General features: G+C 41.9%; 1 protein-coding gene across 1 annotated transcript in view; it reads left to right on the plus strand.

Moving 5' to 3' along the window:
- Positions 1–4,572: 4,572 nt before the first annotated feature.
- LOC310860576 (receptor-type tyrosine-protein phosphatase F-like) overlaps positions 4,573–16,518 on the plus strand; it is a 224,392-nt gene continuing 212,446 nt past the window's right edge. The window contains exon 1 of the mRNA XM_083767568.1: positions 4,573–4,683. The gene's annotated coding sequence lies outside the window, so the exon portion shown is untranslated. The remainder of the gene's footprint in view (positions 4,684–16,518) is intronic.

A 16,518-nucleotide genomic window follows, 5' to 3' on the forward strand; every position in this document is an offset into this window, starting at 1 on the left:
TCTAGGTGAAAGTGATTTTTGACGTGCTAATGTCTGCCATTGAGCCCCATTGTAAATTTGAAAGCACTATATCATATCATCATATTATAATTAACCGAATGTCTGTGTGTCCGTGTGTGTCTGTCTGTCAGTAACATTGCCGTAACTCATTAATGCCTGCTCCAATCACTCCCACTTTTCACACAGGCATTGACCATATGAATATATGACACATTAATGATTATTAATTTATTTATTAGTCAATTACAAACGCACCCAGGCGCAGTACCCTTCACGGCCACAAGGGGGGGGGGGGGGCAAATATCTCACAACGGGTAAGGACTAGTATCTAAAACTATGAAACATTTCAAACCGTAAGATGAACCTAAGTAGGCTAGAATGGGGAATGATGAAAAACGGCATGCTATAGTATGCCGTACGATATGGGCTATAGCCCATGGTACAAAATGATGAAAAACAAGGATAAAAAAAATAATCAAAAATTCAAAAAACGATGGGCTATAACCCATCGTTTTTTTCATTTTTTTCAAATCCTCAAAAATGATGAAAAACAGCGTGCTATAGTATGCCGTACTAACCCTAACCCTAACCCTAACCCTAACCCTAACCCTAACCCTAACCCTAACCCTAGCCCATGGTCCAAAATGATGACGTGGATTGCGGAGGATGAGAAACATTAGCATGTTTTTCTAACAACAGAGAAGCCTACATACTTACACCTAGCAACCCCATTCTAGCCTACTTAGGTTCATCTTTACGGTGGACATGTTTGCCTGAAAAGGAATCTTTGAAATGTTTCATAGTTTTAGAAATATAGTGCTTTCAAATTTACAATGGGGCTCAATGGCAGACATTAGCATGTCAAAAATCACTTTCACCTAGAAACTCCATTCACACTTTTCATTATTAGTGTGGTTGCCCAAAGGGCAACCAGACTCTAGTAATTGTAACACTTTATTATTATTAGTGTGGTTGCCTACTATTGTTTTTGTGACCTTTTATTATTATTGTGGGCTCGCCACAGCGAGCACACACTAGTTATTGCCAGTTTATATTTATTTATTTATTCCGTTTCTTTATTCCGCCACTTTTTTCACAACTTTTGTCACAACTTCCACATACTTTATGCTAGAAATTTAGTTCAAACTTCAAACTGTTCAGCTCTTTGCAGTGATGTGTGCTTGTATTTTTATTTTAACAAAGTTTTATACTTTTTATACTTTTTAACTTTTTAACTTTTTAACTTTTTTTACATTCTTTATAGTGAGAGTCGATGGAAGAAAGGTCCCATTTTTCACAGTTAACTTTTTTGAGCTCTTATTACTCCGTCATACTTTCACTTTGAAACTTCATTTAAACTTTATAATGTTCATCTATCTTTGAACTTTCATTGGTGAAAAAGTTGTTTTGAAAAAGTTTATACTTTTTAAAATATTTAACTTTATTTATAGTTTTTTCCTCCCATTGACAATGTATGGGATTTATCTCTAAATCAACCTCACTTTTGCAGCCTCATTACTCTGGCATACTTTGTCGTATAAACGTGATTTAAACTTTAGAAAGCTCACACGACTCTGGACGTTTTCGTGGTTCAAACCGTACTCGAATACGTTAAACGGTTTTTCCGAAATCGCAGTTCAATCGCAGGCCGTTTCGCCTAATTAGTGCCAACTTAGAGTGCGGGGCTTCTTTGATCAGAGTGTGGGAACTGAATTTTTTTCCTTGAAAATTTACCAAACAAATTGTCGTCCCGGCCAAAATATTCATTTTACACGCATGTTCTTTGGTCATTTTGTAGCCACACATGTCCTCTTTCACACAATGTGACCACCAAAGCACAGAGACATACAGAATGTGAACTACGGCCTTTTAAGTGACACAAATACAGTCAAGCTGCTCATTGACCTCCATTGTAAAATTCTTACGAGGAAATTATCGCGATGACAATTCTTAACTCGCTCTTATAACCACATTTTCGATCGTACCAACACCACAATCGCACATGGTGTACCTCAATATCTCAGGCCACTCACAGCGAAAAAAAATATTTGCATTCGACTTTTACTTTTTGCGATAGAGCAATTTGTTCGGGCATAGTTTCCCCCCATTCAGGACCATTGTAAAATAGCAGACCTTCAAGTTGCGCGCCACTCCCAGTCTTTTACACTTCCACAGCTGAGACATAAGGGCTTAATTACAGGGCTGAAATTAAAGTTACAAGATCTCAATGAGTTGCTCTGCGATACCTTGTGGGCTTGTAGGTCTGCTATTTGTGCAATTGGATGGCCTTTTTACACAGCTCTCGCAAGAGCACGCACGCACGCACGCACGCACGCACGCACACACACACCCTGTCTTCCTATTGGCTGGCCTTTACACAGCTCTCGCAAGCGCACGCACGCACACACACACACACACACGCACACACGTTTATAATAAAAAAATACTTTAATAAAAAAAAATATATATATATATATATATAAAAAAAGAAAAAAAATGAAAACATTGAAACAAATGGGAAAAAATAAAGACTTTAACTTTGTTTAATAAAGAACTTAATATTATTATTATTTTTACATTTAAAGAAAAATCTTAGACCATTATCAATAATCATTGTGTTTATGCTTTTAAAGATAGGCCTATATGCTATTTGAACCATCTTTTTACATGTAAAAGTATGCTATTTCTGTTAAGCTCATGAATGCTTTTATATGTATACTCCATTGGATTGACTCTTTTTTTTCTTTTTCTTTTTTAACTTTTCTTAATTCATCAAGAATACATTGTAAAGCATTATTCATACATTACAAATCATTAGTAGACAGTAATACTTTACTTACTTTATTCTGCCACTTTTTGGGCATCGTACTACATCCACATACTTTATTCCGCTTTATGCAGTTATTTATGCTTATTCTTTTTACCAATTTTTATACATTCTTTTTAAACTTTTCTTTCAGCTTTAATACATTTTCTACTGTACATTATATACATTGCGTCTTTTGGCGAGCCCACGCAGTTTCTGCAGGGAACTGCTTTCTAGTTATTATTATTATTATTTGTTTGCATACATCTATTAGTCCTCTATTATGTCTATGCATATTTGTATGTGCCTTTTATTTCATATGGTACAAGATACCGGGGTTGTGGCTCTTTCAGAGCGGGAACTCTGGGGGGAGGGGGGGGGGGGGAGTTCTAAATATGTTGTATGCTATTTTCATGTGTGAAAATTAATAAAGAAACTTTGATCAAAAAGAACTGCAGCCTCACTCCCAATCTTCTGCCGTAGTCTGAAAACCCACCTCTTCAGACTCCACCATGGCCCGTAGCCTATAGCCCCTTAGATAGCACTTTATGTAGACTAGATAGTATTTTAGACAGACTTTAGCCTGTTATGTAGACAGCACTAGAATTGCATTTTATGTAGTCATAGCACTTTATAGTACACATGTATATTGTATAATATATAATATAGTATAGTATGTATACACACATGTGTGTCCCTTTCTGCTATAGGTGACCATATCCAAACATTTCATTTGAGGGACAGAACGTATATAGCCTATTGCTTGTGTGCATATTAGACCATAGGCCATAGGCCTTAATATTGACTCATGTTGTTATTAAACCCCTCTGGCGTCTCACATTTTGTTTTAAAATCATGCTAATTTTGGTCATTGCATGGTGGGTATGGCCGACTTGGTAGTCCTACTGTAGCCTATGGGCAGTAGGCCTATAGAGAGATATTTCTCATGCTATTTTAACAGGCTTAAAAACACATCTCGCACGAAAAGAGACAACTAGAGGTTTACAACAGAAAGACAACTATTAGGGGAGTAAGGGGACACATGATGCCTGCCAGTCACAATGACTGGTCAGTTTAGGGCAAATGCCCTTAATGAATGGGCCGCCCCCCTTGCTTAATATCTGGGTCTCACGCAAAGCGAAATGAGGGATTGTCACTGCCCCATGCAAAGGGGGACGTCTGGTCAATACTCTCTTCTCTCTCGCTCTCTCTCTCTCGCGCGCGCGCACACACACACACACACACACACACACACACACACACACACACACACACACACACACACACACACACACACACACACACACACACACACACACACACACACACACATGCACACGCGTCACTCTCTCGTGCGTGCGTGCGTGCGTGCGTGTAAGAGAAAGCGATATTTTGAGATTTTCAAGACTCACGGGTGGAGAGAGAGAGAGAGAGAGAGAGAGAGAGAGAGAGAGAGAGAGAGAGAGAGAGAGAGAGAGAGTCAGTCAGTCAGAGAGAGAGAGAGAGAGAGAGAGAGAGAGAGAGAGAGAGAGAGAGAGAGAGAGAGAGAGAGAGAGAGAGAGTCAGTCGGAGAGAGAGAGAGAGAAAGAGAGACATGCACAGATCAGTGTGTCAGTGGAGAAGCATCAAATAGCGTCATTCACAGCATTAACTCTGGAAAGACTGTAGCGACTTCAAGCCTCGATATCTATCTATCCATCCTGAGGATTACAGTCTACCCGGTTTTTTTAGGGTTAGATTTGACATTTTCCTTTTCTAATTATTTCATGGACGCCAACAATTAAAGAAGGAATTCTTGACGAGGAGCGCGTGTGAGGCTGCGCTCATCAGGCTATAATATACAGTGCATGTGAGCTCTGCAGACCCGCACAGACATGGTGAGTGTCTCACTCAATGTAATGCTCTACCGTTTTTATGATATTAACGATACTGTCATGCAAGCTTTTAGCTTTATTAATGATAGCATATCATTGGCGACAGCGTCGCCTACAAACATGGCTTTACAAGACACACACTATAACTTCCCCCCCCTGCACTGAGTTTTTTCGATTGATTGATTGATTTATTAACAGTTTGCAGAATTACAGTAGGCCTACATATTTTCAAGTACAACTCAATACAAAAGCACCACAAAGCATTACACTTGTTTACAATAGGGCCCACCATGTTCAATTCATCAAAAGCCTCTGAGCCTGGGAGTAACATTAGCCGAACACATTATAAACCAATCTACAAGCTCACCTTTCGCTGTGTGAGTGAGCGATTTTGTGTAGATGAAGTTGATGAACACTCAAAGTAAAGAAAAGCTAAGAAGACAGTATAGTTTATTTGGGGAAGTGAATAAATCATAGGATGATCATAGAATTCAAAACACTAAATGTTGGTTTTGTTTTCCCTCTCTCAACCCTGTGTAATAGGTGTACACATTTATCTACCTGTTTATCTATACCCTAATCAATTATGCTACAGTTGCAACTTTGATTGATTTATTGATTGGTTGATTGATTGATTGGATACTTTATTTATTAACAGTTCAAAGGATGCTTATATCCAAGATGCAGAAAGCCCATGAATTGTTTAGTTGTTTCCATTGGGGCCCCTTTGTACTGAATTCATTGAAACATGTAATGATTCAAGTCAAATATACAATATTATAATACGTTATTTCCCTAAGACTATAGTGGTTTTGAGGTGACTCATGAAATTAATTATTGCCCATGCAGTCTAGTCTAAATCGTTCTTTTAATGTTAATAATAAAGTTAATTGAAAGTTAATTTAATTCCTTTCTCCCTGGATCTTGGAAGTCTGGGAAGAGCTTCTGCCATAAGATGTCATTGATGACGAGTCTCCATGCACTGCCCTCCAGCTGAACAGGTCTTGCCATGCTTCTGGTTAAAATCATAGACATATAAACGTAGACGCCCCTTTCCGGCTATGTCACAAATGAAGGCACAATTTTCCAGACATTCCTTGCAAAGCATTTGCCTTCAATGAGCGCTTCCATGTGCGTAAGTCCCGGAAAAGACGCGCTGTGATTGATTGGCCAGTAGTCACTTGAGTGACAGTGAGATTAGCTTTATTATAGATATCAATGAAGTAGTAGTTGGATTTGCGTCCAGCAGGTGGCAGCCATGTCACATACTTCTCTCTTTCCAATTTCACGCATGCGCACACCACTCGTGCTCTTGACGGATACATGATAACATACATACGGACATTCCTGATTGTAGAAGTGGTTGCACCACTTAAAAAGCTGCGGAGAACTGTTGCTTTGCGTTCACTCTTTAATGTTTTCTGTTAGTAATCTAAACTCCCCTGGCTCTGATGTTGTATTGTTGTATTAATCACTTTGTTGTTTGTGTTTTTGTTGTTTGTATTGTAATGTATTTTCAAGTAAATCACTCAACCGTCCTGCGTACCACCTAAAATGTCACCTTTCTAAATGTCACATAATGCAGGAGGCAGAAAAAATTGTGTTATTGAAAACAAGCACTTCCAAACTCTGACACAAAATAATCAAATGCAGGGCATTTCTTGAGAGCTCATAACGTTTCTATGGTGGATTTGTATGAAACAAAAACTTTGCAGATAGAAAGAGGATAATTCAAGCTTTTCGTAGCTGCAATGTTGGTGAGTTTAACATTGTTAAACAATCAGACAGGACTTTTCTGTTTGGATGTCTGGGCTGTCAAGGCCAGAAAGTAGTTTTTTGCCACTCAGTAGGCGTTCCTACATAACTTCCTGGTTTGACGATGATGTCACGTGCATACCCTCTATAGGAGCATCATGGGCTGTGCCATTGTGCCTGTTTTAAATGTTGCAGCAAACGCACGGTTGCTAAATTTAAACAATTTAAATGATTATTCAAATTTAAACAATTTAAATGATTATTCACATTAGTATGTACTAGGTTTAGGTTTAGGTTTATTTATTTATAGGTTTATTTGGAAACCTTTCCTGTATGGAAGAGGGGCGGTGCCTGTTGGGCAAAGCTGGCCTACTTGGAACGATAAAAAGTTGGAAATGAATGCCCCTCACAGTTATTATGTCTGTGTCCCTTTTATGCACAATATATGAGTTCTTTGTCAGGCATGACCAAATATGGAGTCTATGCAGATGTCAGAACATCATGTGATGTCAGAACAGGCCAGCATATGACATAGGGGTGATCAGTTTTGTGCTGGTTCTGGACAACGGCGTATCTGACCGACTCGACATCAGGCACTGCACTCCCTGTGGGGGTGTGGAACACGTGTGTCGAATTTGAAGTTGGTGGGGCGAACGGTTCTCGAGTTACGTGGATTAAAGACACACACACGTAAGCTACACACAGAGACTTGGTGGTTGACTAATAGTTATATTGTTTTGTTCTTGTTGAGCCAACTCTGCCGGATATACTGTTTTTGTTATTTTGTGTGTGCAATTCATCATCAGCTTATGAAGAACATTGTCCTAAGGGTGCATGGCATGGCAGGGCAGTGTCTTGAGTGTACAAGGGAGACATCACAAAGCAAGGACGGGTGGGGAGGGATCAACATAATATGGAATGTCAGAACAGGTCAGCTCCATATATGGATATCTAAGGGTTTGAAGTCAGATGTAGAGTTGCTGGCCGGATCCATATATGCAGATCTAGGTGATGATCCAGTCTTCTCCATGTATGGCTATCCAGGTTTTGATGAGGTTAGTGTTGTGATCTTCATATATGGAAACGGCCATATACTGTATGGTGGTGTGACGTGTCACAAGGCCTGATGTCATGAGGCGTGATCATATCTGGAACCAACCGACTGACGGGAGATGCAGGTTTTCATAACAAACTATCGATGTAGATTTGCCATACTGATATTTGGAAGCCTGGGCCGTGGACATATATACTGACCACGAGTGGCCAGCTGGCATGACAAAGAGCAAAGGCAAAAAAACTTGCCAAATACTGGTCTGTTTGGGCTGTTCTAGGCAGTTTGTCTGTGTGGAGGAGAAGGTGACATGTGTATCCTTACTTAGGTTCCCATGAAGAGAGAGTGAGTGTGTGTGTGTGTGTGTGTGTGTGTGTGTGTGTGTGTGTGTGTGTGTGTGTGTGTGTGTGTGTGTGTGTGTGTGTGTGGAGGACATGCACATGCATAAACTAAAGTGAGTGGACAAATCGAGTGTCAAATTGAGTTTAATGCAATACTGAATAGCAACTGTCAACTAGTAATAATGAAAACTAGAACTGCACTCTGTCGAGTGCATACTTGCTTGTTGCACACTAGTAGGCCATAAATGGCCTACTAGTGCGCAAGCAGAGCGCACAAGTACTTTCGACCGCTACAAACTGTCAAATCTCAGTAATGACTACTACTTGTGCCTGATACGGCAGTGGTGCCAGATTACATACATGTATACATAGGAGCATTACCTTTAATCCTCCCAACACTAAAACATATCGTCATTACGTCACCATCGAAAACCAATTACACTCTGGCATTGGGTCCTTTAATCCACATCTTTATTACGTCATTATTGAGAGCTAGTTATGCATATACTATGTATATGTATATGTTATTTGTAAGTTGATTAGCGGTATACTGTGGTTACTTTGCGCCGTATGCACCGTCCCAGCCGTCCCGCCAATTGTTGATGCGTATGCACCGTCCCAGCAAATGACGTAATGACTGCCTGATACGGCAGTGGTGACAGATTATATTTATGTATACATATAGGAGCATTACCTTTAATCTTTCCGACACTAAAACATATCGTCATTACGTCACCACCATCGAAAACCATTGTACATAGTATATGTATAACCAGCTCTCAATGATTACGCAATAAAGATGTGGATTAAAGGACCCAATGCTAGAGTGTAATTGGTTTTCGATGGTGACGTAATGACGATATGTTTTAGTGTTGGGAGGATTAAAGGTAATGCTCCTATGTATAGGCCTACATGTATGTAATCTGGCACCACTGCCGTATCAGGCACAATTAGGCATTACGTCATTTGCTGGGACGGTGCATACGCATCAAAATTGGCGGGACGGCTGGGACGGTGCATACTAGTACTTGCGCACTCTGCTTGCGCAAGTAACAAGTGAATAACAAACAATGAGACAATGATAACAGTGATATGCAGCCGTTACAGTGACTTTGTATTTAGACTGTTCTCTATAGAACATATTGAAGTGATGACTTGAGGGTGGATTCAAATTTGTTATCTGTCTTTAAGGGAAGAATAGTGCTCAAATGTCTCCACCTCCCCTTGAGAACAGTGATCTCTCTCTCTCTCTCTCTCTCTCTCTCTCTCTCTCTCTCTCTCTCTCTCTCATTTGGCTTCTCTGATTTTAAATGTCTAATAATATGTAGCGGCACCCTGTGGTTAGCTATAATCATCCGTCATGTTTTTCTTGTACTGCGGAAAGTTTTAATGAAGCGGCCATGAAAAAAATCTCTCTTTCTCTCTCAACCCACCCGGTCAAGGCAGATGGCATGCCCACCTAGGGCCAAGGTTTCTTCCCATTGAAGGGGGGAGGTTGCTTGCCACGGCCAAGTGTTTTCTCATTGGGGAAATTGGTGGGTCTCGTTAAATGCAGACCTGAGGCCGATACTACAAATGCCTGTTAAATGAGTAGTTCTCACACTTTTTTTTATTTTTAAATGTCCATCAATATGTACAAAAGCTCACAGCAGCAAGTGGGAAGTGACACATTGTGAGTTTGTAGATCTGCTATTAGTCTGCTATTAGGGTTATGACTATGAGACAACTTGTTGTGGACTTGGTACTGTATATAAATCAGTGGTTCCCAAAGTGGGGTCTGGGGACCCCTAGGGGTCCTTGAGAGAGTTCCAGGGGGTCCCCAGATTAATTATTGTTTGGAACCAAATGGACCCTTATGGGTATGTAACTGTGAGAGTGTACAAATTTCACTCTCAGAGTGAAATTAACATTGATTTTACAATATAAATTGGGGGTCCCAGAGATAGAAATGCCATTAAATGGGGGGTCCGTAGACTAATGCATGTCAAACTGGGGGTCCTTGAAATTAAAAATCTACTCTTACGGGAGTACCTGGCATATCTTTTCAAATGGGGGTCCACATTTAAATTAGTGTCAATTTGGGGGTCCTTGACATGAAAATGTTTGGGAACTGCTGATATAAATTACATGGCGGATTCCCTTGACTTCGATCATATCGGTTGCATTTCCGACTCCGTAAGCAAGATGTGCATGGTTTACTTTGCTCCGTGCGCGTGCGTGCGTGCGTGCGTGTGAATCATTGAGTGTGTGTGAATGTGTGTGTGAAACTGTGAATGGGCACACTGTGTAAAGTGCTTTGGTTAATGATGGTATAAGTTCACCTGCAAATCTACAAATGTGCTGTTTGAGAACTTCACATGTCCTGACATGTCTGACATGTCCCCACATTCAGTAGATTGTCAGTGCATCGTCAGAAACAGAAGAATTCAGTAGATTGTCAGTGCATTGTCAGAAACAGAACATCGTCAGGGAGAAAGGGGGACGGGTCATGGTGCCATGGCGTTGTATGTTCATTCTATTTCAGATTCCCTGAATAGAGTTCCTCTGGTGGCCACGTCTTGTCAGTAGCAAAGCAGTAGAATTAGCATTAGAGCAGTGGTTCCCAAAGTGGGGTCCGGGGACCCCCAGGGGACCTTGAGGGAGTTCCAGCTAAATGATAGTTTGGAACCAAATGGACCCTTAATATAAATTGGGGGTCCCAGAGATGGAAATGAAAAGGTCTGTATGACTAATGCATGTCAAACTGCGGGGTCCTTGAAATTAAACGGGTTGAGAATCACTGCTAGAGCTGTAAAAAATCTTCTCTTATGGGGGTCCCCGGCATATGTTTTCAAATGGGGGTCCGCGGGCTAATTAGTGTCAATTTGGGGGTCCTTGACATGAACAAGTTTGGGTATTAGACTAATCAGTGAATAAAACCTCCGGGGTAAACATGCATTTTCACAAACCCTCCTAGCAAAAGGAAAAATATAGACACTTGGCTATGAAGATTTGGAAATGGCACATAAAGGCACCATCTTTATGAGGTGAGATCTTTATCGTGTGTATGAGTGCACCATCCATGCAAGCCTAAATTGCCTAACGAGTGGATAGTAGGACATCACAGGAAGCACTGTGGCTCCAACCCACACCCCACTCGGCACAAACGCAATTAGGCACCAATCTTGGCGTTTATTGGTTATGCACCAAACGCCGGTCAGGGGCCTGCCGTCAGGGGACATGCAGCAACACCTAAACCTAAACCCATATGATATGGGGCACTATACAGCAGTAGCTTTGTGAGCGATAGGCTACTAATATCGCACAGGTCCTGGACCTGGTGAGACGTAAGTGGACCTGGTGAGACGTAGGAAGGGACCGGACAGGAGTCAACCCACGGAGCCTTTATAGTCCTTCCACGCGGCAGATTGAGAGGTTGATCTGCCTCCTAGTCCCGGCAGAGTATACGGTAGTTCCGAAGCACCAGATTGTGTGGCCCTAGATATCACTCAACTGCCCTGCCCTACCACCTGTTTTGAATTTGCACATAATGCAGGAGGCAGCAGGACTGTCTGCCTGTCTGTCTGTCTGTGGATCCAATGGATCCAATGTAGTTGTTATTTAGTCACAACTCACAAGCTCTTTAATACTTTTCTTTGATTCAATATGTATAATACACACACGGCCGCACGCACACACGCACGCACACATACGCACGCTTGCACGCTTTTGCAATGGTTTTCGAAGTTAGGTCTATTCAGAAATTGTTGCTGTCGGGGAGGAAACCGCCTAAGGTTTTTGATTTCTTTGCATTTTGTTTGTGTGATGTTTTGAAAATATTGAAACATCTTAACTCCATTGGACCCTCAAACCGTCTGCTAAAGCAACTGACGCCACCAGTCACATAGAAGTCACATTCCCTCTCATGGAAGTAATTGACAATAAATGAAGTCACAACACCAACTTTGATGGGGCAGTATTGCTTTGTTTTCAAATTATAAGGTTTTCTTAATTTCCTGATATTTTTTTTTTTTCATTTTCTGAAAAATGTTAGGTGGTTTCTTCCCGACAGCAGAGATATATTTTTGCAAGTGTAAATATTTTTGATATTTAGTCGACTAAGACTAGACCAAGACAATTTCCGATGAGTAAAATGAAGTTATATCGAGTTTGAACTTTGCAAACGTGTCAAATAACTGTAGTGTCTGCGCCGTGTCTGATGGGGGTGAGCTCTTCCTGTGAGTGTGATCCGCTCTGCTGCTTTGCTCTGCACTGTCTCTGCATTTGCCGTTGTTTGCCGTCTCATTGGCCAGAGACAGCCAATCGGGACGTTGCTACTATGATGGGCAACCAATCACGAGGAGGAGTTCGCTATACTATGATGACTAAGTCATCTACATTTCATGAGATTTCATTAGTCAGGCTTCACCTGACACAAAAATGTAGGAAAGATAATAAGGGACCCATAGAAATGTGTCCATGAACCACAAATGGGTCCCAACTCCCGACCCACCGTTTGGGAAACAGTGGCGTGTGTCCGTACACTGTCTACAGATTGCATTTTCACATGAGCGGGTCGGTGGCGTGGGGGGTGGGGTGGGATGAATCACAGGACATATGTCCAGGACATCATGTGACACCAAGCAGGGCAGGGGATTGGCCGCGGGGTGGACATGAGGGGATGTGGCCCGCTGCGCCCTGGCACACCACCACCACCACACCACCAACACCCCCCTCCAACCCTCCGCCCTTCCACCCCGGCGCCAGGGGCGGACAGAGTATAGACTATAGACTATATATGCTCAAGCACTTGAGTATTCTAATGTACCCATTTATGTTTTTTTTTCTTTTTTTTTTGTAATGTAAATTGAAAATTGTGAAAAGAACACATATGGAAGCATCACAACGGGTTGTGTGTGCGTGACACATCACATGCTTGTAGATCAGCTATTTTCAATATTTGAAATGAGGCTTAAGGTTTTTTTTCCCTTTTTTTTTAAACATGCTTGTGTGCGTGCGTGTGTTTGTTTGTGCCTGCATGTGTGTGCGCACGCGTATGTATGTGTGCGCGTGTGCGTATGTATCTGTGTGTGTGTGTGTGTGTGTGTGTGTGTGTGTGTGTGTGTGTGTGTGTGTGTGTGTGTGTGCGACTGTGTGTGCGTGTGTACAGTACTGGAGTAAATATAGTTAGTAGTAGTTACTCTCTGCCCCCCTGGCACAGACTGGGGCCCTTGGCACAGACCGTGCGTTCTGCGTCTCCCCTGAAGGAGGCAGGAACCATCACACAGGAATATAGAATCGCACAAATGTTCAATACTGAAAATAGTCCTATCGCCCCGGGCCGTGACTCAGCGGTCCAGGCACCTTGGCCGGTATAGTCCGGGTCTGGCAGTGTGCCACGGGTTCGACTCCCGATCCCGACGGCCTTTACTGCATGTCACTCCACCATCTCTCTCTCTCTCCCCCATTTCCTGTCAGCCATACTGTCTGTCCCTCTATAAAAAATAAAGGCGAAAGCCGCAAAAAAAAAAAATACATTAAGTAGTTCACCCCGGAAGCTTGCTTTTGAGTGGTGCTATAGCCACTCCAATGAACAGCTATGTGTGTCTGTCCCATTTTTTTAAAGTATATCGCGAGTCGCGATGCGAACTATCGCAATAGAGAATGTCGATATTCTTCTTACAGAAATAAAAGAGTGCGCACGTATTTTCTTACACCCCCTACTACTGAACTATTCCATCCCTGAAAAAAATAATAAATTATGAATTTGGAGGGATGATTTCCATTTTTTCGTTCGTTTTTGTTAGGCAATTTTTTTTTTCTCTTTTTTCCACCTCAGAAACATCGCCAAGCTCAGATGCATATAGTCTCGTACACAGAACTGGAACTCATTATCCACACATTTGTCTCTTCACGCCTGGACTATATTGCAATTCTCTTTTTACCAGTTTAAACAAAACCTCCATGAACCGCCTCCAACGGATCCAAAACTCTGCAGACAGACTTCTAAGCAGGTCCAGCATGACGCTGCCACATCACTCCTGTCCTGGCCTCCTTGCACTGGCTTCCAGTCAAGGACGTGCAGAGAGTGTTAACCCATTCTGACCTGAGATCAGATTCATACGAGGTTTCCGCCGGACACACACTGGTCTGATGAACCCATTCTGACCTGAGATCAGATTCTAAAAATGTCAGTCGCTCTTCGATTTTTCAAAAATAGCAAAAGCATAACATGATGCCGACACCAAAATGGGTGCCCGGTCAGAATGGGTTAAGAGAGGCAGGGGCTGAAATCCCGTAAGAGGGCACTTTTGGACAAAAATAGCAGACCTACAAGCTCTCAGCGCGTTGTGCTGCAACGCATTGAGAGCTTGTAGATCAGCTATTTTCGGGCCGCAACCCAGCACTCTTTAGCTAGTGGAGATGCGGTGTACGACATGGATTTCTAAACAAAGTTGTTCAACACAAAATACTGTGTTCAAGTCCAGGAGACTTCGGGGGGAAAAAAAATCAATTCTCTCTCCTTTCCGGAAAGGAGTAAATGCTGCATTTGTGGTCTGGAGAGGGCAGTTGTTTTACAGGGCAGGGGCTGAAGCCCCCTTTGAAGTCTATCTGTGCACGTCCCTGTTGCACTGGCTCCCGTGGGTCCAGGGTCCAGATTTTAAGGTACTGGTGCTCACTTTTAGAACCATGCATGGTCAGGCCCCGGGTTACTCGATTGACCTGGTGCCATGTTATAGTGTGTGTGCCCAGAAGGGCCCTCACGTCTGCAGAACAGGGCAGGGACGTGCAGAGAGTGAGGCAGGGGGCTGAAATCCCATAAGAGGGCACTTTTGGACAAAAATAGCTAATCTACAAGCTCTCAACGCGTTGCGCTGCGACACGTTGAGAGCTTGTAGATCAGCAATTTCCGGGGAGCAACCCAGCGCTCTTTAATTAGTGCAAAATACTGTGTTCAAGTTCAGGAGACTTCGGGAAAATAAATCTATTCTCCTGAATGCTGCCTTCCGGCATGGTATGGAAAGGAGTGGCATTTGCATTTCTTTCACCATAGTAAGTGCTGCATTTGTGGTCTGGAGAGGGAAGTTGTACAGCAATTTGTATCTGCTTTTTTATTTTTATTTTTTATTTCATTGTACGTAAAGCAGTTTGTGAGTCCTCTCTGTGAAAGGTGCTATATACATAAAAATGACTTGCTATCAATTATGTGATTTTTTTTTAAATAATTATAGATATGGGGCAGGTATCAATCAAGAATGTAGTTGCAGTTGAATTAGAGTTCTTTTCCATATTGAAGTCAGCTCTCACAGTGGAGCCAAGTAAATCCATCTCTGAGTTATATGGCGCCATTTCAGATGCTAAAAATGAAAGCACGTTGTACATCAAAGATGGGAGAGGGATGCAGGAATTGAACTCTCGGAGGAAGTGTGGGAAGGGATCTGGGAGTTCCAGTCTACCTCAACTTGTTCTATGGACTGGAGAGAGCATTGTTGGAAAAATATTATTAGTAGGGCCGGGACTAATTGCGATTAATTACGATTAATTAACTACAGAAAAATTAATGCATTAAAAAAACGCATTTTAATCGCACTATTTTTTTCACCGCGGAACGTCGTCACTGGACAGTTTTCAGACGGACCTGCGCACCAAGTGTCCGTGTCCTCTTCAGACAATAACACCACCAGAAACCGCAGACAGTTCACCAGACTGGGGGAAGCCGCTGAGATCACTTTGCTTGTCCCCGTGGATTGGAAATAGGATTTAAAAGGCTATCCGATGGTAGCGTGGATACAGCACAGTTGTGTGCAATTACCCCTATTACTACAAAAACAATGTTTTATTGCTTAAACTTATGTATTCACTATTCATTGATTCACTAGTATACCAAAATCCATTTGAAAAAATTGCTTTCTCACTGTTCTCGGGTCAAATAATGATATGCGATTAAAATGTGATTAATCTAGATTAATTAATCGCAAAGCCTCTGATTAATTAGATTTTTTTTTTTAATCGAGTCCCAGCTCTAATTATTAGATATTTTAAGACCCCGTATCAGGAAAAATACAAAGGGGACGATAGGCCGTGCTGGAGGCAGTGTGGGGCAAAGAAACACTTCTTCCACATTTTCTGGGGGTGCCCCAAGTTGGGGGTGTTTTGGAACAATATCCACAAATCACTGTGCTCAGTATTTAATACTCCAATACCTTTTAACTTCACAACCTTGTACCTGGGCCACATTGAATGTCTTAACCAGTCGAGATACACAAAGCTACTGCAGGTGCTCTTGGCAGCCAGCAAAAAGTCAATAACAAGAAGATGGCTATCCCCAATCACACCCACAATGGACGATTGGCATGGAATAGTCCTGGATATTTTCAAAATGGAAAAATTAACATACATGTTAAGAACTACATTAGACAATTTCTACCACATTTGGAACAACTGGATAGTGCACATTGCCCCTCTGAGAGCGGACTTTGTGTGATCTCACTGGGCCTTTGCCTGCTTTACGATTGTAGAGAATGTTTAAGACACCTCTCCTTCTCTCATGGTCGAAGACCAAAGCTGTATTGTTTTTGTCCCCCTCAGCAATAGTGTATATACTTTCGTTTTTTTTGTCGGTTTTTTGTCTGTCTTTTTCTGGCCACTCTTTTCTTTTTGTCCTCCTGAAATGTTACAATCCGAAGTGATATTGCCCTGTTTAAGTGTGGA

This window comes from Protomyctophum parallelum (assembly GCF_964188405.1).
Source record: "Protomyctophum parallelum genome assembly, chromosome: 6".
NCBI classification, from domain to species: domain Eukaryota; kingdom Metazoa; phylum Chordata; class Actinopteri; order Myctophiformes; family Myctophidae; genus Protomyctophum; species Protomyctophum parallelum.